General features: G+C 38.7%; 1 protein-coding gene across 12 annotated transcripts in view; it reads left to right on the top strand.

Annotated features, from left to right (window-relative positions):
• Positions 1-7,653: 7,653 nt before the first annotated feature.
• The window catches only part of SORBS2 (sorbin and SH3 domain containing 2), a 209,376-nt gene continuing 190,119 nt past the window's right edge, over positions 7,654-26,910 (top strand). For all 12 annotated transcript variants that reach the window (XM_060407132.1, XM_060407131.1, XM_060407128.1 and 9 more), the window contains exon 1: positions 7,654-7,726. The gene's annotated coding sequence lies outside the window, so the exon portion shown is untranslated. The remainder of the gene's footprint in view (positions 7,727-26,910) is intronic.

The following is a 26,910-nucleotide window of genomic DNA, read 5'->3' as shown; positions in this document are numbered from 1 at the left end:
AATCTTACTGAACAGTTACATCAGAAAAAACGTCTAAAGGGCAAAGGGCGACCCCTGCTAATTTGCATTCCTCTGAGATTTGTGTGTTTGGTGGCTGAGGGCTTTGGCAACTGCCTCTTCAGAGCTCGCAGAGCCTGCCAAGTTTCACCTCGTGCCTCATGATTTGTTTCAGTGGCTCAGGTGAAACCAGCGGCATTTGTTTTAGAGTGCTTCTCTCCGGGAGTTGTTTGCCCAGGCTGATGGGGCTTCGTTACTAATTCAATAATGTGGTGACGCCTGAGCCTGTGGTTTGCTGTGGGGTCAGGCGCTGTGCCACGTAGCCCGTAGGTACCCGGGAGCCGCTGTCTCCACAAGGAAGCAACGGGAGGTGGAAACGCTCCCTCGAGAGACACTCTGTTCATCTGGTCACAGTACCTCTCAGAGAACAAAGCCCGGCCCCTTGTAGGAGAGCAAAAGCCACCAGCCGCCTCTTTCTAGGTAGCTTTTCAAGCTTATCATTATGAAGTACAAACAGTCAACTTCCTTGGGACCAAGTGCAGCCTTTGCTATATGGGGCTCGAAGAATCTCTCACCCTGTGGGCTTAATATTAATAAAAGGGTGCTTTTCTTTGCGGGTGAGGAAAGGCAGGAAGGGGGAGCAAGCAAGATGTATTTGCTTGGGGTGGGGGTTACCAGGGCTGAGGGACTGGTGGGTGTGGAAAGTTCACTGTAGATTAGGTTTTCCCTTTTGCTATTGGCTAACACTATTTCTTCCCCCCACCTGGTACTGACACATATTAATGGACATTTTCAGATAAAGTCACACTTGAAAGCACCTGCAATTAAAGGTATCTGCAAGCCCAGAGCTTTGAGAAACCCAAAATGCTTAAAACAACATTGTTATTATTAGCCAGTCAAGACCACATTCTCTGTATTTAAGCCTGGCCAAATCTTCTTTCTGTACCTTCTGTTACAGTTTCCTCTTTCCTCTTCATCCAGAGGGGATACAGAATTTCTAGTGGGTTCTCAGAACTACCAATGGAATCTACTTCTGTGGTACACATATGGTATTTTTGTGTTAACAGATTTCACTTTATATTCAGCTTTTAAAAACATTTTTATGTAGCTGATATTTATATTCTTATCATTTGCCCTCTAGTAAGGTTTTGTTCTTCTGTAATCATTTTCTCATTTGTAACTCAGTCAGTAAGTGGATGTCCATAAAGCCTTCACTCTACTGGGTTTGTTTTGGTTTCAGGTACCTCTGATTTATCAAGGTCATTCTGGATCCTTATCAACCTTAGACTTCCTCAGAGGATATGAAGGCATTGACTAATAGCCTGTGAGTCAGTTGGCTTCCCAGCATATATTTCTTGGAGGATGGAAGTTTAGAAATAAATCCCATTTGCTTAACAGAGGTACCCCAAGCCTCTTTCTAATCCCATCCAGGGTAGCTGTCACACTTCCCATCTTGGTCCCACTTAAAAGCACATTTTTCATGTTATTGCTAACATATCTAATTATGCAAAATTTAGAAAGATTCTTTGGCATATTCTCTGTGTTGCTAGGAATTAGAAAATTCAGTCTAAGCTTTATAACAGTCTGTACTATCCCATTAAACAAACCATGCTCAAGTTCTGTTCTCTTAGTTGTACAAAGAGCTTCTTTGTTACGACAGGGATGGGGTCCCTTGGAAGACTGTTACCCAGCTGCAGAGGCTGGAGGGCTCGGTGTGACTGCAGAATACTGCTTCAATCAGCAGTGATCTTGCTGAATTTTTACAGCAGTGAAGGAACCAGATTAAGAAGGATTTCTATGTGGGAAACAAGGGATACGTGGCTTACTATCAGGATATAGGAAAGCAGTAAATGTAGGGAAACAACAAACTTCTCTGAAAGTACAGAATGTTTCTAATACTCTCTACCAGAGTAGCCTCTTCATAACACTAATCAGTATCATCTTAGTCTAGAACTTAATAACTTTAGTTTTAACTTTGTCTCCCATCAAGTAATCTTACCTTAAATCTGTTTTTGTTCTAAACACTTGTTTTATTTCATTTATAAAAATTTTTTATCTTAAAAACAAATAACTTCAAACTTACAGAAAAGTGCAAAGCATAAAAAAATAAACTGGAATGCCCTTCACCTAAGATTCACTAGGTGTTAGTGTTTTGCCACATCTGTGTTAGCCTTTGATAGATTGATGGATAGATGTGTACATAGGTTTACATAAATCTAGTCGTCATCTATTTTCTTATAGTTTTTATTTTTAGTATTTATTTTTTTATTTGGCTGTGCTGGGTCTTAGTTGCAGCATGTAGGATCTAGTTCCTTGACCAGGGTTCGAACCTGGGCCCCCTGCATTGGGAGCTCAGAGTCTTAGCCACTGGACCACTAGGGAAGTTCCAATTTTTATTTTTAATTAGAGAATAATTGCTTTACTATGTAAGGTTGGTTTCTGCCATACAACAATGTTAATCAGCCATGAGTATACATATGTCCCTATCTATTCTTATAAGTGGTAAATTGTACCATGAACATGCACGCATAAGATGGATACTTAAAAAAAAAGATAAATATATTAACTATCATGCATTATTATTCTTTTTGCTGAACCATTTGAAAGTACATTGCAGAGTCCATGGTCCTTTACCCTAAATACTTCAACATATGTTCCCTAAGAACAAAGACATTTATTTTTAAAATCATACTATAATATAGAATGGGAACAACACTATTAAATATCACAGAGCCCATTTTCAAATGCATGAATTGTCTCCAGCGCAGACTTCAGGGAATCTTTCTTCCTGATCCAGTGCCCAATCCAGGATCACACGCAGCTTTCAGTCAGTCTCCTAAGTCTCCTTGTATCTGCATCAGCGCCTCAGGCCTTTTATTTTCATTTTTAAAGACACTTATTGTTTTCTTTCTAATTTTACAAGCAATATATGTTCGTTGCAGACAACAGTTCCTCACCATTTCTTTTTCTTTAATGATACTTGCTATTTTAGAGATAAAAGTAATAGTAATTTTGAAAGGCAATTTTGCTGACAACATTTTAAAAGGGGAATGTGATTTATATGATTTTAGATTTTGTTTTAGAAAATCATTCTTCATATTGTAGGGTGGCAGTATACACATTTATACTGAAAAAAATTTTCAAAATTAGACACGTGGATTTTTACCCACATTCTTCATAATAAAAACCAAAACAATTGGCAGTGAATTACTGGTTTCCCTTTATAAAGGATAACTTATTAGCTATTAATTAGGTACCAAATTTAATTATGTTTAAATATATAAAAATTTAAAAAATACTTTTCACAGACATTTTGTTTAAAATTCTACACTAAGACAACAAATCTCAATAGAGAAAATAGGCAAGACCTATGAACAGGAAATTAACGGAAGAGATGACTCAAAAGACCACTGGACATGAAGAGAAGTTCTATTTCATAAGTAACTAAAGTAATGCACATTAAGACAATAATAAGTGACTACTTTGTACCTATTATATTGGCAACATTTTGAAAGCCATATAATGCCAAGAGTCTCTACTCTAGCTGGCATTTAGGGCAGGCCAGGTATACAGTTACTAGCAACTTATGATGTATCTCATCTGGCTCAGAAAGATGAGCTGGGAAAATCCTATTTGTTTCTTGGGACTCTGTATTTAGCAATGAGCAAGTTAGAAAGGAGAATAAAAGTCAGATGAGGCAGAGCAGAGCCAGAGGGCCAGAATGATGCGTCCGGCAGTAAGAGCGATAAGAGGAGAGACCTGGGGCAGGTGGTGAAGCCTGATTCTGCAAACAACACAGCACCCCACCACCAACCTCCCTATCCCCCGCTGCACAGAGTGATTTATAACAACTAACAGAGGGGCCATGACGGACACCATGGGAGCAAAATGATTCATCCCAGTTCCTGCCAGCTTCCCAGCTCCTCATCCTGTGCAGCTTTGGGTATTCTCTAGCTCTCTCCTTCAGTGGAGTACAGTGGGGGTGTATTGCGGCAAGAAGACAAGACAAAAGAAGACCTTGATAATTTAAAAGGAAAATGACTTCAAAGATGCTTAAACTTAGCTAAACAATCAATCACATGTGAAGGGAGAATAAAGACATTCTTGAACAGGTAGTGAGAATCCACCCTAAAATACCAGATGAATTCAGGATGTTTCTTGATAATTTTTTTTAATGCCAACATTTAATCAAAATAACTTAAATTTTTCTGAAGTCATATTAAGTCAGTAATGCCTGGTATTGACAAGATGAATTAAAACCCAGACTTTACACTAGCCAGTCTTTCAACATCTGTTCAGACACTGTTCTAGGCTGTCACTAAAAGTATATTGAAAAATTAGAATATTCTAAGTATGATAAATAAGATGTGGACCAGGTTGGCCTCCGGGTGTTGAAGGAGCAGTATAAGAGTCAGACAGGAAAGGAAAACAAACTGTGGAAAATTCTGAAAGAGATGGGCATACCAGACCACCTGACCTGTCTCTTGAGAAACCTGTATGCAGGTCAGGAAGCAACAGTTAGAACTGGACATGGAACAACAGACTGGTTCCAAATTGGGTAAGGAGTATGTCAAGGCTGTATATTGTCACCCTGCTTATTTAACTTCTATGCAGAGTACATCATGAGAAAAGCTTGGCTGGATGAAGCACAAGCTGGATTCAAGACTGCCAAGAGAAATATCAATAACCTCAGATATGCAGACGACACCACCCTTATGGCAGAAAGTGAAAAAGAACTAAAGAGTCTCTTGAAAGTGAAAGAGGAGGGTGAAAAAGTTGGCTTACAGCTCAACATTCAGAAAACTAAGATCATAGGATCCGGTCCCATCACTTCATGGCAAATAGATGGGGAAACGGTGGAAACAGTGGCAGACATTATTTTGGGGGGCTCCAAAATCACTGTAGATGGTGATTGCAGCCATGAAATTAAGACACTTACCCCTTGGAAGGAAAGTTATGACCAGCCTAGACAGCATACTAAAAAGCAGAGACATTACTTTGCCAAAAAAGGTCCATCTAGTCAAGGCTATGGTTTTTCCAGTAGTCATGTATGGATATGAGAGTCATACTATAAAGAAAGCTGAGTGCTGAAGAACTGATGCTTTTAAACTGTGGTATTGGAAAAGACTTTTGAGAGTCCCTTGGACTGCAAAGAGATCCAACCAGTCCATTCTAAAGGAGATCAGTCCTGAATGTTCATTGGAAGGACTGATGTTGAAGCTGAAACTCCAATACTTTGCCCACCTAATGTGAAGAACTGACTCATTTGAAAAGACCCTGATGCTGGGAAAGATTGAAGGCAGGAGGAGAAGGGGACGACAGAGGATGAGATGGTTGGATGGCATCACAAACTCAATGGACATGAGTTTGAGTGAACTCCAGGAGTTGGTGATGGACATGGAGGCCTGGTGTGCTGCAGTCCATGGGGTTGCAAAGAGTCGGACATGACTGAGCGACTGAACTGAACTGACTGAAGTATGATAAATAAGACGTGGACCAGGTTGGCCTCAGAGTGTTGATGGAGCAGTAGAAGAGTCAGACAAGAAAGGAAAACTGCTAATAACCTAGAGCACACAACAAGGATGTGACAATAGAGGCCGATTCCAGGTACAGTGGGGGCACAGAGAAGACCACTGCAAATCCAGGACTGTCTTTAGGGAAGGGGTCTATTTGAGCAAGGTGCGGAAAGATACAGTAGGAAGCAGACCGGGATGCAGGCGGAAGATGCTGGGGGGATGGACTTGATGGAGAAGCTTTTGGAACACCTGCAAGGCCAGGAAGCAAGAAATGGGATGTCATTCAAAAATGCTGAAACGTGGGGACGAACAGAACCTGAGGCTGAAGTGGAAGGCAGAGGCAAGTTCAGGAGTAGAACACTCAAAACAACTTAAGGGAAAGTAACTCAGATCAGAGCAGGCTGAAAACAATGTGAGGTAGGAACAACCCACCGACTTTTCTTCAGCAGATGTGATAACTTGAGCAGGCTCAAACCGACCAAATGGGAATATGCTTGGAGACAGAATGAAAATGGGACCCCCCAAACCTGCATGCACAGGATTCTTATGCACAGTAAAGTTGGCAATTACTACTGAAGCAGGAATCCTAAAGTGGGAAGGGAAAAAATGTATTACAATACTTACAAAACGGTAAACCGATGACTACCAGCAAATGAAGGAAGTATCTGGGCTTATAAGTGCAAAGTATTAATACAACTATTCCAATCAAGTTGCTAGAAACAAACAAACAAAAAAAAACAGGATGGTGTCATGAAAGTATGTCAAATAGAATATGACTGGTGACAGTATTGAAGGGTGGGGATTTTGCAGAAAGTATAAATGCTTAATGGTGTGGATTACGGGAACTTCCCGGGAAGAGGTGAAATTTTAAGGAAGTGTGGGATGAGATCCATCTAACTGAGGAAGTAAAACTATTCCTGCTTCGAAGGTAGTTTTAAAGCAAGAGAGTCTTAACTTGGTCTTGATTTTCTAAAGTATTTTAATACTACAAGTAAATCATAAGTTAGTTAAAGAGTCCTTTTCCACAGTAGGAGACAATAGGAATTTTTAGAATTTTATTTTAAAGTTTGTAGAACCGAAAAGTGTATTAAAGTAATTAAATACATGGAATCCATAAGTAACACCTCATTAAAATATCCTAACTGGTTTGGTTATTTTGGCCACATATAATGAGTCAAAGGGCTCTGTTTCAGCTGAGGGGCTAAAAGATCATCATTGAAAAACAGAAAGTACTGATATAACTGCCCATATTTGCCAGTCTCCTTGAGGCTGTGAGGAAGGTAGACCCCGTTTAGACAATGGTTTCAATTACCGTTGCTAGGTGATTTGCATGTTATTAACCTGGAAAGACACAAATCTATGTATCGAGAAGGGCTTCCCTGGCTCAATTTCACATGGCTCAGATAACAGAAGTTCCTCCTGAAAGCTGAAAACTCAAGAGCACTTGTACGATGGGTGAAATATTGAGAATGATCACAGAAGCTACCCTCCTCCCAAAATGATGAGTTCGATGAAAAGAAATTAACAAGCTGTGTCGGGGCGCCGCACGTGATCTGCCGTGCTTGCTAAGTCTGTCTGTTGGTTGTTGCTATGGCTACGAAAAGCCAGTGGAACCCAATGAGCTGTCTGCAAGCAGTTGCTGGGAGGACCAGCCATTTTACTTATGGAAAACAGGGTGGCATATTCTGCCGAGCTTTACCCTGGAAGGAGCATTTTTTAAAAAAATCTATTTGAGGGAAGAGAGAAGCGGTGGGCATGTTAGTATACAATTAGCACAGCCAGGCATGCCTGCCAGCTGCCGTTTGGACAAGCTGCTGACTGCTTTTCCTAGTAGCTGATCTGAGGACGTGGAATGCAAGGAGATAACGCTGCCTATCTGCTATCACACAGCAGGAAAGGTTTTTGTCTTGGGAAGGCTCGCCTGGCCTGCAGTGTTATCTCGGCAGCTCTCTAGCTGCTTACCCTGAAAACTACTGACCCCGCAGGAGGTGTTTCCGGCTGCAAACACCGGTCCGCTGCGTGGCTGTTGCGTATGAGTGGCAGGTCTGAAGAAGCAGGTGCGTGCTCCGATGGGCACTGGACTGTAACGCGGGCGGACGCGCTCGGGTTTACCTGCTTCCTGTTAACAGATTGTTGGCTCAGAGAGCATCTGCCTGCACACTGAGGCCGAGGCTGAGAAGGAGGGTCCCCGTGTAGCCACTTGACTGACAGAGGTAAGCCTTTTTGTCCTTTCTTCAGCACAGCATAACAATAACTCTGGGCAAAACTTCACCTAGACGTTTACATTCATTGTTGGTTCTTTGGCTTTACCAAGGCGATACACACAGACACACACAGACACACACAGACACACACAGACACACACACACACACACACACACACAATAATCCCAGAGACAGAATTTTTTAGTAAGTTCAGGTTCTAGAAATCATAGCGATTAAAAAAAAATTCCTAATATATATGCCTTGGGGTTTCAGATAAAAATTTGCTGTTCTAACACACCATGATGGCTTGTCCTTTTGGACAACCTTCATAATCAACAACCTTTCTCCTTTGGAAACAATGGAGGCTTTTATAACCTGCACTTTGACATACAATAAGACAATTACATTGAAAATCAGGGCTGGAAAACTGTGAAGCATTTATTTTTAAGCCTCTGAAATGATGTATTTAACTCTTAACACACCTCTATATACATTTACATTAAGGAAGTCTGTTCCCTATGTAGGTCATAACAGCCAGTGGATCATGCCCCCTGCTTACTCTGAGCAGACTCTTCTTGGTGTACTGTTTGATTTAGTTGGGGGTAGTTGCAAAGCAAATAGTGTAGGTATTGGAAGCTGCTCACACGTCCTCCCTGAGTATCATGCATGCCACGCCAGCCCAGAACACAACACCCTCATTGTGTGCCTTAGCTTGGAATCCAGGCAGAGAAAGGAAGTGAATCGCTGCTTTGAGTTCAAGCACAGCATTACTATGTGACAGTGAAACTTCTTTTATTGGACAACTTTTCTCACAAGCAGATAGGTTTCAGAGAGAGAGAGAGTGAAACCAAAAACACAGCACTCCTCTGACAGATGTACTAATATTTGCGGTGGATGTTTGCTATCCATTGCTACATGATAATAGCACAGATTTTGAATTGCAGTAGGAATTGCTCCTTACCGAGTATAATCTCTTAGGAACAAAGCTGCTACTGTGGGTTGAAATTGGTCAGTCAAATCGAAATTCCTGGTAAGGAAATGATCAAATAATGATTAAGTTCTACTTCAGCAACATTTCAGTTTTAGGTAAATCACTTCTGTTGTTGGTGTATTGGAAAATGTCAGATCATTTACAATGCTATAGAAAATATTTAAGGAAAAATATTGTGTTGAAAATGTTGAATAAAAACCTGTAAATGCTAAAGATGAAATCTACCATGAAGTGTAAAATAAATAGGATCTGAGATCTACTTCTAAGAAATATATCTTTATTTGCTGTTCTTTTACCCAACATGTGAATGACATAGGATACACCTTTTAAGTATGATAATATAATTTTCATAGTTATGTATGAGTGTACATCACCTGTTTCACAAATATAGCAGTTTGTCATTATGCCCGCAGATAAGAGAGTTATAGAGCACAAGGAGAATAGTTTAGAAACTTCAGTTCTAAATGTCACCAATAATCAAGAAACAGAAATATTCAAAAAAATTCAAGATATAAGCAATCTCAGTCCAGAAAATCATCTCCAAACATTTAACGATAAGAGCTCTAACTAGGAATATTGTTTGTTTGTGTGTGTGAGACAATGTATAGGCTATAATAGTGAGGTGATAGCGTTGTACTTCACTTACATTTAACTTTCAAAGCAAAGTTGAACTAACAGACTCAGTTTTGAGTCCAATTTTATAAATAACATCAGCCAAGAAAGTGAGTCTGCTATAGCAAAAAGAAAGGTGGGGGAGGTCTTTCATCAACTTAATTCTTGTTGAAGCTTTGCATGGCAAAAGGAATTTTTAGAATTAACACAGTGAAAAGCGCTGCAGCAAGAGCGCTTGTATTAGATTTTCTTGGGGAAGTTTTTAGAAGAACCAGGTGTGACATACCGAAGGTTGTCTGCTGTTGCTTTTGCGTGGCACCATATGTGACGGGAGTCAGACTCTGGGAAGAGGGATGCACAGACTTTATACCTGTGCTTTCTTCCCCTGCATTAATAACCTTTGAGGTGATGTGCTCTGAAAGATTAGCAGTCTCGGTCCACTACTTGCACAGCACATCTTCATAGTTATGAACGCAACAATTTTGAGAAGCAGACTCAGAGATGTTAATCCCTATCTTTCAAGACTCTGCAGCTTTGACTGTTTTCTGCTACTTCCCAAGTCACCCGCTAGCAATAGCAAATACTTTGTAATTTCCCAAATGCACTATACCAAACTTCGGCAAAGCCCGTCTCCTCTGTATAGATTTTTTCTTTAAATCACCCCCACAGCGGCAGCCACCTGCCAGGCACCCTTCAAAATCCAGCTAGAATGTCTCCCCTGACACTTCCTCACCTTCTGCTTCAGCTCCAGCCGATCTTACGTCCGTAGTGCTGCCCACTACACCAAATTGCACTTGGCTCTGCTCAAGGGCTTCCAGAGTATTACTGACCTCTGAACGTACTTGGTCGAGTGTCTAGAACTTGGCATTCTGACATTGTACTGGTAACCTCAACTTCACTGTTTTCCTGTTAGTTACCATAAATATGGGCTTAATCTTGAAATGGAAGTCCTATTATCAATTATACTGCATTTGATCAGAGAAACTCAAAACATCTAAAAACAGCAATGAGCCTTTAATTTCCCTGATTTCAAACTGTAGCTTCAAGATCACAATTTAATAGAATACATGTCCTGTAATACATCTGAATTTTCTCAAGGAAAATTTTACAATATGTAAGTTTTAAATAAAACCAACTTAAAAGCTTTAATATCTAGAAGATACTGTTTTTCTACTTGTAGCTATTACAGAATTTGCAGGGGGAAATGAGCACATTAAATATCCCTATTAGAAATATGCTCTAAAATCAGGTCACTTATAATTAACGTTGAATTGATGATGATTAGTAGTTATTATAAAAATGTTAGTTATGGAATTGTTTTCCATAAAATTCAGAGGAAAGTAGAGGCCATGAACTGGGAAGAAACCAAAGGATTAATGCCTATAATAGCAGAATTTCTTTTGATTTTCCATGTAAACCTGAAAGGTTACAGATAATAACTAGTTACATTACACTTTTCCATAACTTGAGTTCCTGGGTGATGGAGAGAATTGTTATACTCTTGTATAGGTATGCATTTGGTTATAGAGACGTCCCACTCTTTCTTCTATATTAGATGGCATGATTGTTATTTTTTAAAGCCTAAATTTTACAGACTTTTTATGGAAAATTTATCACAATGTTGTAATAAAAATAAGAATGCATCAAAAGTTACATTAAAAATGAATAAATATATAATCCCTCATCTCTAAGATACTCACCTAAAAAGCAAATGTTGGAATTAATATGAATTCCTGTACATAAAGTAGCAAAGATTAGGGAATTTAAAATATCTAAATGTTTGTAATTACTAAGCCAAATATTTAGGAAACCACCTAAATTCATATTTCATATTTTTTACACTATTTTCCAGCATTGAACTTTATAATCAACATAAGATATATAGTAACTCTTAAGTATCTTGCTGTCCTTTAAAGGCTTATTTTTACTATCTTCTAGCTGTTATTAATGTATAGCATGCTGATTAAATAATAGTTAAAGTTGAAATTGGTTCTAGTAGTCTTAAAGACTAACCATGCTTAATTAATTACTTTATATTGTATATAGTAATTAGATTTCGGGAAACATGATTCCATAGTATTTCTGTATCATTTTTAAGATTTTCTTATTTAAATAACTAAGTTGAATATCAACATACTTATATATATGTATGACATATAAGTATGTTGACATTCAAATGAAATGAAGGTGCTGCTTGCATTTTATAATGAAGTAATGTAATATATAATTGTATTAGATAATTTTCTAAAAGTTCCTCAAATAATTTAATAATAGATGTCTGTTAAATTCTAACTTGTTACTGCAAAGAATTATATGGAGATTTTCAAGATCCCTTTATCTACATTTCTGAGAAAGTTAAGACATACATTTAGCTATTAGGGAACACTTCTATAATTAATTGAGTTCTAAATATTGATGGATAAGAACCCTCATTCCAGATTAAGCTCATTTAAGATGATCTTATTTGATATATGACAGAGAATCATCAAAAAGAGAGTTTTATTTTGAGTTTCAACAACATAATATATACGTATGGAACTGTATTATACTTTACCCTAGTCTTCAAAACAGAAGTTTTGTCAACCAAGAATTTAGTCAAAAATACAGTGGTTTCTTCTTCCCCATACAGGTCTGGTATGATATAGATCCAGGATTAACTTTGCACCTTTGAAAAGCATTATTTGAGCCAAAATCCAGAAATCTTTCACTTTTCCTAACTCTAAGGAAAAGTCTCACTTTCAAAGAAAAATTTCCTACCTCAAAAAAAAAAAAAAAATCTAGCCATACTCTCACTATATTTCCTAATTTTTTCTATCCATGTTAGAATTTAAGAAAATTTTATTTTTAATAAGAACATTATTTTAAAGTTTTAGTTATATTTTGGGTTTTTAATGTGCATTGTTGCCTACTTTTAAAATTTTTGACTTTTTCAGTAACCTAGACATTCAATTCTTCTAACTTTCCTTTGAGATGTCTTCTCAACAGCTGGTGTAAATTACACGCCAAAAAGACTTTCTTATAATGAATCCTATCCTCTGCTTTAAGTAGGAAAGTTAATCCAACCAATTAGAAATACTTCTTTTTAGATGTCCTTTCCTGATCAATTTTTCAGGAATGGCTGAATGTGAGGGGCAGAATAAACCTCTCAAGCTCCAAGCCTTCTGACGTTCTACTGAATTTGGTATCTTCTAGAGACAAATGTGGCTTTAAGGATCAGCCAAAAGGAATCCAAACAAACTGTACCAAAAATAGGTTTCTAATCAAGAGCACTTGTTACAAAAATCCCTGAGTCCAGGCAGGGAATAGTATAAAGAATGGAAATTTTTTTAATGTATCTACACAAATATATGCAAATGAGACATTCTAAGGAAACACTGGCCAAGTTACAGAAAATGTATTAGTATAAACGTTCATTCTATCTGCCTCTATAAAGTCGCTGTCGCTACTTGTAGTCGGAGGTAGTTATCTTCTTCGGAAACATTTAGTTCTGTGCGGAGGTGGCGGATCGAAAGAAACTTGCTTAAGCTTTTGACTATGTTGAGGTCTCATCCTCCACCTGTGGACACATCAGCTACTTCTGCCTCTTTGGATTCTTTTGCGATCAGATCTTAATGTTTAATAAGGTTTTCCTTCGCTTTATACGTTAACCAAAAAAAATTAAGAAAGCAAAGCTTGGTTGTTTGCAAGCGAGCTTTTTCACAGATTATCAAGATGCCTTCACACATCAAAAGATGTCAAATTTCTGCGCTACAGTTAACAAAGGGAAAGAGATTAGATAACAGTTTCAGCTGTTCTTGTGCTAACCATGTCATCTGGTGAACTGTTTGAGCACTTTCTGAAACAAGCACACGTAATCTGTCAGGTATATAACTGCAGTAGAATAAATACTGTTGTATCCTGTGGGGATAAGTAACTTTTGAAAGAATTGCCTCAGTATCCAAATGTGGAGATGTATAAATCAATAGCATAGCATTACTTAGTAGTGAAGATAAAAATTTTATAACTTAATTGTTCTGGAACAGAGTGAATAGACTTGTATTGGCTGATACACCTCGAGCACCGGCTTGAACCAGTTTAGGTAAAGGAAGATGCTGACTGTAGCAAGAACAGGAAAAGGTACAGATTGCTTGCACAGAATTAAAGTTCCAGGGACAACTCAGCTTGCTTTGCAAGGGCAGCTGGAAACTTGTAGGCACGTAGCAAACAAGTCGATTTATTAAATATTAAGTCAGTATTTGTGGACTGAATGAATGGATCACAGTTTTTCCCTTGATGTTGTGCTAATGGCAAATGTTGATCAGAAGATGTTGCTTCAATTTAAAGATTAAAAGGTCACTGACAAGATTTTCTGAGGTGGTTTTTTTTTTTTTGGAAATCATGAAACTTGAGACAGAAAAAAAGATGGGAAAATTTTTAAATGCTGTTATTTTAAAAAATAAAATATAGTCTTTCTGATGAGAAGACTCATATATTTTAACAATGATATAGAGCAGAAATATAACCAGAAGCTTGGATAAAACTCGAAGGACACACATCATTTAGTCAATAATTCAAATTGATTTCCACTCTTTTGACTTTCTTAAAATCTCTGGTTACCATCACATTCATCAAAATATGATCAACACTAAAGAGTAAAAGTATCTTGCGCTTTTTAGCACAAGATAAAAATGTTAAAACCTAGAGTTACAAAAATTAAAAGGTTTATTTTAAGGCTTTCGAATATAGTTAAACAGAGAATTCAAGACAGAAAAAGGCATCCATCTGGGAGATTTTTTTTCAAGTTAAAAACCATAGGAACTGGGAGACCTTCCATGGCCAAAGAAAATTGCTCTGTTTAAACTCAAGAAAACGGTGAAAACTGAATGACATGATTTCAATAAACTGCAGGAAAAAATTGCTCAGTTTTTTCAATCCAAAAGATACTACTACTAATGAAAAGTTACATGGACTTTACTCCGTGCTAGCTGCTATCTGAAGAGCTTTACATATATTAGCTTTTTGTTGTTGTTGTCACCATACAAAGATTTTCCATAGTTACTGACTGTATTTCCCACTCTGTACGCTTCATGCCCATGACTCATTTATTTTGCAAGTTTGTACCACTTAGGTTCGCTCACTTGTTTTTTGCCTCCCCTCAGCTCCTCCCTTTGGCAGCCACCTGTTGGTTCTCTGTATCTATGACGTCTGTTTCTGCTTTGTGAAGTTTACTCATTTGTTTTTTTAGATTCCACATAAAAGTGGTCATATAGTATTAGTCTTTCTGTGTCTGATTTATTTCACTTAGACCTTCTAGGCCCGTTCATAGGTGTCACAAATGGCAACATTCAATTCTTTCTTAGGGCTGAGTAATATTCCATATATTACTTTGTGTGTGTGTGTGTGTACCTATATATGTACACACATTCCACATCTTTATCCATTCATCTTGTGATGGACATTTAGGTTGCTACTGTATCTGGCTACTGTGTGTGGAGTTTACTCTGTGCTAGAGAGGGCAATGGAACCCCACTCCAGTACTCTTGCCTGGCAAATCCCATGGACGGAGGAGCCTGGTGGGCTGCAGTCCATGGGGTCACTAAGAGTCGGACACGACTAAGCAACTTCACTTTCACTTTTCCCTTTCATGCATTGGAGAAGGAAATGGCAACCCACTCCAGTGTTCTTGCCTGGAGAATCCCAGGGACGGGGGAGCCTAGTAGGCTGCCATCTATGGGGTCGCACAGAGCTGGACACGACTGAAGTGACTTAGCAGCAGCAGCAGCAGCAGCTACTACCCCAAGAACTTTACACATATTAACTTTTAATGAAGGATCTGAGAATTCATGAAGCTTTTAAGTGTATTTTAACTGGAATTTTCCATAATGGGATCTTAAATTAGTCCCCAAAGAGGGACTGAATGAATAGCACATTTAGTTGCTCCTTTTAAGATGCTCTCTTATCCAGTTTGTAAATTATATTATTTTTATCTAATTTTCCCTATATGTGTTTTCCCTATAAGTGTCTCATCTTTCCATATGAAAGTAAATTCCATGAGGGAGTGATGGTATTTTATGTCCATTTTACCTCCATCAACTTGTCATGGGAATGGCCAAGAGTAGATGACTTTGGATGATTAGCCCAAGTAGTCCGCTAAATCAATTTCAACAAATAAAATTGACACCAAGGAAAAGAGATGGAGTCACGGTAATAAAAACTGTATGTGATTCCATGTAACCATCATGAGAATGAATTCAGTTTACATATCTTTAAATGTTTGTTGTTCTTTGCTATGGTTTTACTATTTGTTTGTTTTTGGTTAGTATGCTTTTCATTTAAAGCACTAAGTTAAATGTCAGAGCCAGTCTTCTTAATACATGGGACCTCCTCAACAGAGGAAATCATGACAGGACCAAAAATGTTCCTGCTCACTTAAACCACTTTAGACTTTTCCCCCAGAATTTAATCTCCTGAACAAGTTAACTATATGTTTGTATCTCTGACAATCAAGGAAACAATAAAAATGTGGGAAAGCATGTTATCTCCTTTACCAGAAAAACTGTTATTCGTTTGTTGAAAATCTGTTTTGGGAAAAGGGTTTTTTCTTAGATCAAAACTTCAGATGACTGCTAATATATTCTGAATTCTTTGACACTGACTTTACTTAGAAACATGACTTTTTATATTATATGCAGTCTACTATATGTAGTTCGACTTCCTTTCAAACATAAATTTAAATTTAGAAGACTAACATAACTGATTTATATAATTAATATGACTTTTTTCTTGAATTTAAAAAACCTTCCTTCTGAAGTGAACAACATGCTTTTAATACATTTTAAATTAACTTTTAGGTTTATTGGCAGCAGAGAGGCGTTTCGTCATTCTCATTTTATAAACAAAAGTAAATGAAAAAGCCATGAATAATCTAATTTAATTGGAAAATCTCCTTCCTTTTGACCCAAAGTCCCAAATGTCCTCTCATATTGACAGTTCTCTGGTAAAATAATTGTACCTGGTGTATGTATTTTTATGTGATGTATTAACACATCATAATCATTTTGAACCCTAAACTTTTGCTTCCTTTGGGATGAACTGGGAAAGCATACCCCTGAAACTCTTGTTCACTCCTCCTGGCACTAACATTTAACTTTGCAACTGTCAAGAACTGAAAGATTACAATCATAAAATTAAGCTTCCTGGGGAGTGTTCCATTCAGGAACTGCCTTGCTCCCAGACTCCTCTGCATTCTGTTTATAACCCAGTCTGTGAGAGGAAGTGCTGACTTCCATGGTCCAGAGAAAGCTCAGCGGGGAGGAGAGGACAGGAGCTTAACAATGAGGGCCCAGGAGGATCCCAGTACTCCAAGGTATTTGCTATTGGATGAGGTCATTCAACTGAAAGAGCTAGGAGTTTAGTAGAAATTAGAAAAAGTCACATGTTCTGATTTCCAACCAGAAGTAAAGCATTTCTTTTGAAAATTCAAGTTCTAATTTTAATGACAGAAGCTGAAATACAGTTTATGCTCTTTTCCTCTTCTAACTATTACAAAGACCTCAGTTCAGCTCAGTTCAGTCGCTCAGTCGTGTCCGACTCTCTGCGACCCCATGAACCGTAGCACGCCAGGCCTCCCTGTCCATCACCAACTCCCGGAGTTCACTCAAACTCATGTCCATCGAGTCGGTGATGCCATCCAGCCATCTCATCCTCTGTCATCTCCTTCTCCTCCTGCCCCCACTCCTTCCCATCATCAGGGTCTTTTCCAATGAGTTAACTCTTTGCATGAGGTGGGCAAAGTATTGGAGTTTCAGCTTCAGCATCAGTCCTTCCAATGAACACCCAGGACTGATCTCCTTTAGAATGGACTGGTTGGATCTCCTTGCAGTCCAAGGGACTCTCAAGAGTCTTCTCCAATAGCACAGTTCAAAAGCATCAATTCTTTGGTGGTCAGCTTTCTTCACAGTCCAACTTTCACATCCATACATGACTAGTGGAAAAAGACCTATACCAATGCTATTCCCTTTTACAACAAAATCTGAGTTCCTATGAAGCTCCATGTCTTACATTTTAGGGAGATATGGCAGGTACAGAAATGAAATATTGATGTATCTAATAAGTTTCAAATTAGAACAATTTCCATGACAATTTACTCAGTTTTCTTTAATGAAACACTTGCACAGTTCATATACAGGACCAACATTTTGTTGTTTGGCTCCCTGTATATATTATTTTGTGTTATGAGAAAAGTAAAGCATTTTTTGAGAAATCAGTGCACACTCTTATGTAATGCATCTCACAGAGTGACAGTATTTTATCTGGCCAACAAAACAGAATGGTTTGTTGTTGACTCACATTAAGAAACGTCACTTCCCAAAAGGTCAGATTACTATATAGTTGGTCAGTGCGTTCTGTAGAGAAATAAAATCAGAATTGCATCTGACAAGTAGAATGTCAGGGACAATTTGAAGACTATCCTCAAACTAGATTTGCCCAGCAAACACATCAGAACTGTGAGTCCATAACTGGTAAGTAGACTAGAATATCTAGAGTTCCCTGTTCCTGCAGCCTCCCTTGACCACACACTGACAAGAGTCTCTAACTCCCTTTTCTTCCCAGACTTCTGAGGATTGTTGTCTCAATTGCTGGTATGTTCACATCCATTAGTTGGCATCTGATTTTATCTGATATTGAAAAGGCTTTGATAGGAAAAATAGAGGATGAGAGAGATGCTAAGTTCCGAGAACAATGTAAGGAAAGACCAGACTCAAATACAGATACCAGTTTTAACTCTATATTTAAAAATCATTCTTGAATTTTCATATCATTCATCTTTTTCATTTATTGCATCCTCAAGGAACTACAGTGTGTTTAGCATGGATAAAATGATAAGAAAATGAAACAGAGAGACATTTTAAAAGCTTATAGTTTAGTAATAGAGATAAGACAGGAACACTAATTTTTATAATTAGAAGATGAAGAGTGATAACTATTATAAGGGAAGTATAATCATGCATTTATGTATTTCCTCAAAAGATATGCCTTTGTGTAGTTTGGTACTGAGCAAAAGTTATTTTTCCTATTGAAGTTATGAGCACTACTAGTTCAATTTTGCTGGGAAAAATAAATAAGGATTTAAAAAAATAAATTATCTCAAAGGGTTTTTGAGGCTTAACTGGATTATAAAGGTTAAGTGTGTAGAATGGGCCCCAGCATGTGGAAGATGCTCATGAAGTGCTAGCAATATTGCATTGGCCAAAAAGTTCATTGAGGTTTTTGGTACCATCTTAGAGACAAGCCTGAATGAACTTTTTGGGCAACCCAATATTATTAGCAGTCATGTATATATAAATGAGTTAAGTAGAGAGGCATGTGCTGTGCAGACTCTGCAAGTTCAGTGGTGACTTGCCAGACTCGGTTCTTGAGAACAGTTCACAGTCTTCAGGGATGAGGGAAAGGATGCTAAGGATGACCAAAAAGTATCACAAATACCAACACAGAGGTGAGGGAACACTCAGGTCAACTCTTCTAAGTGTTTGGGCTGCATCTCAAACAAGGACTGCTCAGCAGCCTTAAAAATAGGTGATTCTCACTCAGAGTGGTATGGTACGCACAGAAATGTAGGGCATGCAGAGGACCTACTGTGCTTGTTGGGGCGGTGCTCCCGAGGTATCAACAAGGAAACATTGCGGCATAAAGAGTAAGTGGGCTCTTGTCTTGGAACGCACTGAGCTCCGTGATTGACAAACAGCATGTGCTGAAGCACAGGAGCCAGAAGGAGGTGTTCTAAGGACTGAAAGTCAAGTCACTGGGTGTGGCTGGAATGCAGGGTGCTTGACATGGACAGAGAGAAGGTAACACGGCCAAGAACAGCAGAGCCAGACGGTGGCACCATGTGTCACACTCAGGGAGATGAGAAGGCTTTGGAAGAGTTCAAACAGGAAGGGGAACTACTGTAATAAGATTTCCATTATAAAACCTTTATTCCGGTATAAAGTACAGCGAGGGTGGGGGCAGGTGGTGAGACTAAATTCAAGGATTTCACAGAGGATGGTGCAAATTACAGGAAGAACACTGCTCTGGACCTTGATCTTTTATCTTTTAAGGATGTGGGACATCAGATTGGAGTTTCAGAAACTTCAGGAAACTTTGATTATCTGTGTTGAAATTTCATACAAACGGGAATTGCCATGTAATAGGCAAAGCCTAATGCAAAATGAAACTATGAGACTCCTTATTCAAAAATTATTGATAATTTTGAGATGAAGACCATAAAGTATTAAACCCAGCATCTGCCCTTTCTAAGCACAGCACCAGGTATAAATGCTCAGGTGGTGGTGGTTGTTCAGTTGCTAAGTTGTGTCTGACTCACTATGACCCCATGGACTGTAGCCCACCGAGACTCCTTTGTTCATGGGATTTCCCAGGCAAGAATAGTGCCATTTCCTTCTCCAGGGGATCTTCCTGGACCAGGGATTGAACCCACATCTCCTTCATTGGCCCCACTCCAGTACTTTTGCCTGGAAAATCTCATGGACGGAGGAGCCTGGTAGGTTGCAGTCCATGGGGTCGCTAGAGTCGGACACGACTGAGCGACTTCACTTTCCCTTTTCACTTTCATGCATTGGAGAAGGAAATAGCAACCCACTCCAGTGTTCTTGCCTGGAGAATCCCAGGGACGGGGGAGCCTGGTGGGCTGCCGTCTATGGGGTTGCACAGAGTCGGACACGACTGAAGCAACTTAGCAGGAGCAGCAGCAGCTCCTTCACTGGCAGGTGGATTCTTTACTTCCGAGGCACCACAGGTCCATAAAGCCAACCCTGCACACAACTTGCATTTTTATTCATCAGATGTGAACACGCTTACCTTTTGTGCATCAAACTCAATGGACTTAATGAGTAATGAATTTGACTACCACTACTGGCAGCCACTTTTCCTGGTTGGAGGAAAATCAGCTTCTCCCCTGGCTGGGGCCCTTGGGATGCGTGAGTCCTGCCATACTCTTCCCATATTCCACATGGTAGGGATAGGTAGGGAAAGGTCATCAGAACATCATCACCTGGACCCCTGTATCATGTCAAGGGGGCCCTTAAAGTTCCCAATGTGGGAGGCATCTAATTTCTCTTCTACCTTCTAAAAACCCTCGTTTCTCTTCTACCTTCTAGAAAACCCTCTCTCCCCACCTTTCCAGTGGTAAGAGGGCATTCCAACATGGAAGTGGGAAGATTGAGCCTTCCCAGAGGATGGGGGAAGAAGAACTGGGTCAAGGAAGCATAATCTGGAACGCTCTCAGATAAGCCAAATAGCTTGAGAGTTTGGGGTGGACTGTGTGCCTGCAGTTCTATGTCCAGGCCAATGCTTGAAGATGCATTTGGATTTTTGTATTTATGGATTTCTGTGAATGGAAGGTCCTTGACCCTAACAGTGTCAACATACTGATCAGTTTCAGACTTTCCCTGTAGTACATCACAAATGGAATCTCCCTCACTGAATAGCACCAGGTGCCAAGAGGGCCCCAGACACTCAGGAATGTGTGTGTGCCCCCCAAAACCCCCTACCCTGATCCCGCCTTGCCCTTCCTCCTCCTCCATCTGTCTCCATTCTCCTTCCGTCTGATGTCATTCATTCATGTGGTTGTTGTAAAAATCCAAATTACAGTTTGAAGTCCCAGTTAATTGTATTTAGTAAACAATTTTATGCTCATTATTGTTGGTTGCTGATTTTTAAAGGTCAGTAAATTACAGTATGAATTAAGTACTTTTTAAGTTTCAATAGCCCATAACTGCTTTTCCCTTTGTATGAGCCTTGTCAAAGACCAATTTTCTCTAATTCTGCATCAAAGTCCCTACAGATTTTTTTAAAGAAAGAGCCAAGTGTGTTAAGTGTTGGTAGTCTATTGAATAGTTCGCTCATTTCCAAATAAAATGAGATTTTGAAACATTTACTACTAAACACTAATTTCCTTTTACAGAGAAACTCAAGAGATTTGGGACTATAAATGAATAATGTTTGGTGCCATCCTAAAATGTTCTAAGAAAGCAAGGGTTTTAGAAATTATCACTGGTATTTATGCTCACCAATCTATAAAATGCTAATATAAAAGTTAGTTCTAGGTTGCTAAAGGAAAGTAGGAAGTGTGTTTTCAGTAAAAAAGAATAGAAAAAGGTATGAAAAAATACTAAAAAGAGTTATGCATGATCAGGATTTTGTAAAATTGGATTACAATTAGTTAGATAAATGGATTTTGTTAGAAATGACACAGCCGTAAGAGAACTGGTTAGAGTCAACTAGGTCCAAGATCGTGGAGCTGACTTTCACTAGACCTGGAGTCTTGGTATTTATGCCTATTGTGACATATCAGCAAGCTAAATGATACACCCATCAACATTGACTAAATCTGATGAAATGTTCTAAACCCTTTTAATTGATCTTTTCGATAAAACTTCCTAAATAGCATTCTTTTGAAGTTCTTTTGACCTCTAGCTAATATTGGGGTGCTTCAGAGGGCCCCTGAAACATTCCAAAGAGAGATATTAAACTGTGTTTATTTGGTTGGTTAAATTACATGAAGAAGATTATCAGATGAGTAATAAATCTGCTCATGTTATAATGTCGGAGAAGGCAATGGCACCCCACTCCAGGACTCTTGCCTGGAAAATCCCATGGACGGAGGAGCCTGGAAGGCTGTAGTCCATGGGGTCGTGAAGAGTCTGAGAGGACTGAGTGACTTCACTTTCACATTTCACTTTCAGGCATTGGAGAAGGAAATGGCAACCCACTCCAGTGTTCTTGCCTGGAGAATCCCAGGGACGGGGGAGGCTGTTGGGCTGCCATCTATGGGGTCACACAGAGTCAGACACAACTGAAGCGACTTAGCAGCAGCAGCAGGGGCAGGCAGGGAGGAGCCTGCAGGGTAGAGTAAGGTCCAGTCATGGGCATGGCCTTCAAAGGATGTGAGTGCAGGCGTGCGAGTGAACATCTTTCAACCACAGGTCTGGAACCAGGTAAATGAGGATATTATGCCTGGGTCATAGGCCTGTTAGTTCTAGTACATGAAATAATTAATGCAAAAGTACCCACAACAGTGCCTAGCACATAACTGGCTCTCAATAAATGACAACTCTGCCATCAAAAGTCTTCTGGGATGAAAGAGAAATGGGGATCTAACAGAGAGGTCTTGACATGATAGACCTGGATTGGGCCCAGGGCAAAAACTATATACTGCAGAATTATCTACATGAATTTCCATAATAGATAATGTAAAGCATCTTAGTATAAAACCCACCAGACTTTCAGTGATCACATAGTTCTTAAACTTGACCTTTAAAACTCAAAGCAGCTTTTAGAAGAATCTAACCCACGTACTTTTGTATCTTCTGGTTATCACCGAATTATTTCATGCCAAGGCAAACTTCGCAGAGTTATTAAGTGAAAACACCATGTTAAGATAGAATGGGGGAGATCATTGTTTTTAAAGATCCTAATTCCAAATAGCCATCCCACCATTAACTGAGCTAATAGAGAAGAATTTTAATGAGCCCTACAATCCCGAAGGACTTGCTCCAGAATGCCTTATAGGGTCTTTTGCCAATAGATTTACCTGCTTAATTATGTTTTTCTTGAGCTGATCTAAAACTAATCTTCAAGTCACGTGGTGCTGAGCTTGGTGACCTGCAACTGTTACTTAGGAATGTAAAATAACAGTAAGTTTTCTTATAAATGTTAGCTATCATTCACTGAATGCATACTGTGTTGGGCAGCTTGCCAAATTCTTCAAATACCTCTCACTGACTATTCACAGAAACGCTCTGATGAGGGTATTATTCTCATTTTACGGAAGAGGAAACAGGGTCTGAGAAGTTAAACATCTTGTACAGGGTCACACTTGAGGGGAAGGGAGGAATCAAACTTGGGCCGGCCAGATTCCAAACCGGTGCTCTGACATTCTTCTAGGTTGATTCTTTGTGGGAACTTCTGACGAGCTCCCCCCAAAATATTATAATTCCCATGTTATCCTCCTCTCTATATTTTTTCTTTGTGGACTCTATAGAAATATTTATTTACCAGACTATACCAAGTATCTTTATTCTCACAGATGAGAATCAACACAACAATAGAATTAAGGAGAGGGGGAAAAATCAATCTAGAAGGAAAGTAAGGATTATCTCTCTGTGGTGAGATTGCAGATGAAATTTTCTTTTCTTCTTTCGCTTGCTCATATTTTCTAAATCAACCTTGAGTTTTGAAAATTTCAAAATAAGGAGATGCACACTGGTGAGGGCCGAAGGAAATCTGTGGGGCACCAAAGGCGCTTAGACATCCCAATCTGATGTTGCAAAGCGAAGCAATAGAAATTAAAAACAAAAATGAATCTCTGGTTATACATATTTTATCAATTTCCTTTTATTGCCACAGTTTGCCTCCACTTTAATTTGGGAGACTATTTGGAAGATGAACCACTAGAAATTGATCACTGCCAGCTTGATTTTTTGTGTTCAGTGTCAGTGGGCCTGTTTACTGGTAGTGATGGTTTTACCTCCGGATTAAGAATGATTAGTTCTACTTTGGAATCAAATACAGTTCAACCGGAGTTCGAAAAGAATTAAGCGTCTTGTGGCTATGTGCACGTGGGACAGTTTCCCTTTGTTAACCAGGGCCCTGTGATCTAAAGGAGAAGTGGCCACTCTGAGAGCACGTATGGATACTTTGAGGGGAAACAATCTTATCTCATTCACATTTTTAAGATAGGAACTAGAACTATAGATAGCCATTGAGACTCCTAACCTGTAAGCACTAACACACTAGGTGAAATAGATCCAGAACATTTAAAATAAAAATAAGATGGAAAAAAGATCATTTCAAATTCAAAAGATCATTTCCAAAGCATTTGTTCAATATACATCACATGGCCTGTCTCAGTGCTTTGGTTCTTCCATTATTCTGTCATTTACTTTCCACCAGCATTAAGTAAGCTTCTTCCTGTGAGTACTGTATTAGTACTGTACTGACGTGAACAAAACAGACGTTCTTGTCCCTGTGGAGCTTACAGTCTTAAGGTTTATTTATACTTTGTATATGAAGCTGAATGGCCTAATTCATGAATGTGTGAGCTTATACACACAAAACATATGATGATATGAAGTGTGGAAAATTTTCTTAAACAATTACTGTATTCATAAATATATTTCCCAATTTTTTTTCTAATGTAGATGGTGAATGCATGCATCCCATCGAGTGGTAATTAAATGGTGCCTTGGCAAACTGTACTCAGTCTAATTTAAATAGATGTCATTTTTAAGTTGCATTGAAAATAAGCATACTTTTCAGAATTAGTGCTTAGGAAAATCTTTAAAGTTGTTTATTAAAAATGCCATTTTAATAAGCATCATTAAAAACAGTATATTACTATGCTTTTAAATCACACTGACATCTTTTATTGCTTTTCCCCACATTCACGGTCTCCAACTCAATGTTCAAACTTTTTCAGAGGAAACATTATAAACATTATGGAATATTTATAACCAAACACCAGAATCAGCTCTTCTTTCCATTTATGGGATGTAAAAGAGGAAAGCAGTCTCAATGATACAGAATCAATGCTGAGTTACAAAAGTCATTCATTTCAGGAAAATGTGACCAGGGAATCTCGAATTCTGCCCTAAATTAATAAAGCCAGCTGTTAAGTAATAAATGAATTTTAGAGTTATTATATGTGAAATGAGAGATGCTTTCTACCCACCCAGAGGACTATTATAAGAATAAGGAAGTTAACATTCATGACATTAAAATGTGAAAGCTTCTCAGTATAGAGTTTTCTTTAAAAGCTAAAAATAGAGCTACCATATGATCCAGCAATCCCACGCCTGGGCATATATCTGGAAAAGACGAGAATTCTAATTGTACAAGATACACGCACACCAGTGTTCACAGCAACACAAACTACGGTAGCCGAGACACAGAAGCTGACTAAGTGTCCATCCACAGATGAGCTGATAAAGAAGACGTGGTATGGACTACTACTCAGCCATCTGCAATGGCATGGATGGACCTAGAGGTTATCACACTGAGTGAAGTAAGTCAGACAGAGACAAATACTATATGATACCACTTATATGTAGAATCTAAAAAAAAATACAAATTAATTTATTTACAAAACAGAAACCAACATATAGACATAGAAAACAAACTTATGGTTACCAAAGGTGAAAGGAGAGGGGAAGGATAAATCAGGAGTATGTGATCAACAGATACACACTACCATGTACAAAATAGACAACAGGATTTACTGTGTAGCACAGGGGACTATATTTAACATCTTGTAATAACCTATCACACACACACACATACACAGGTATATATTGTTGTTATTTGGTTGCCAAGTTGTTTCCGACTCTTTTGCAAACCCATGGACGGTAGCCCACCAGGCTCCTCTGTCCATGGGATTTCCCAGACAAGAATACTGGAGCAGGTTGCCATTTCATTCTCCAGGGCATCTTCCCTACCCTGGGATTCAACCTGCATCTCCTGCATTGCGGGCAGATTCTTTACCACTGAGACATCGGGGAAGCCCTGTATAGGTATATTAATATATCCAGACAATCCTAAGGACTGAGGAGCCTGGACAAGTTGGACACAACTTAGCCACTAAACAACAGCAGCAATATGTACAGATTATATATACATATAACTGAATGACTTTGCTGTATGCTCAAAACAAATACAATATTGTAAATCAACTATACTTCAGTTTTAAAAAATATTAAAGTTTCTTTTACGTGAAGAGACTATCTGTAACTGTGACTGGCTATCCAGATAAATGGAGTGAAATACGAGTCCATATATTTCTTGACTCTTTAAAGGTGGAAACCATTCCAATTTTTGAGTCACGCAGCTACTCAGGTATCTTGTAATAATTCCCAAAGTTTATACCCTTTATCCATTTGGAGGAAACCATTAGTACATATCCAACAGATGAAACGACAGAGATACACTTATTTCACTTGTAGAGCCACAGAGATTATCATGTAAGTGAGAATCAGGAACGTTTTAGTTTTAAGTGTGTTTTTGTGTACAGGTGTGGGCACTAATCGGTATGTGTTAATAGACTGATTTACTCACTTCATTGTTCTGGTGTTTCATATCTTAACCCAATGCTAGCTCCTCTGAGAACAAAGTTAACAAAACCACTGAAGCAGACAGTGGAGATAAGTAATAAGAAACAAGACCCTGCATATCCTGCCTGCTGAAGTGTGTGAAACGAGAGCCCTGTTTCATCAACCTAGAAGTTAGCAAGGGCCGTTGATAAACCTTTTCATGACAGTAGTATATCATTTTTCGTTGAAACAGAAGTGGCAAACACAACCCTTGAGGCACTGCTCACTTTGATTTGGAAACTGTGCAAGAATTTACATGTGTAGGAAGACACTTCAAACTCAAAACTTCTAAATATACTAAGACAGTGAGAAGACAGTTGAGAAGCAAGAATAGCAGCAAACTTACATAACCATTCCTCACCTTGTATGCGTTCAAGATTCTTTACTATTTAAGAAGGAGATGCATGAAATATTGCATTAAAAATCAAGACGAATTCAATGTTATGTCTGTCTCGAATGATTC

Source organism: Ovis aries, chromosome 26 (genome assembly GCF_016772045.2).
Source record: "Ovis aries strain OAR_USU_Benz2616 breed Rambouillet chromosome 26, ARS-UI_Ramb_v3.0, whole genome shotgun sequence".
In the NCBI taxonomy this organism is placed as follows: domain Eukaryota; kingdom Metazoa; phylum Chordata; class Mammalia; order Artiodactyla; family Bovidae; genus Ovis; species Ovis aries.
Note: the sequence above shows the minus strand (reverse complement) of the source record. Positions and strands in the feature narration are given on the sequence as shown.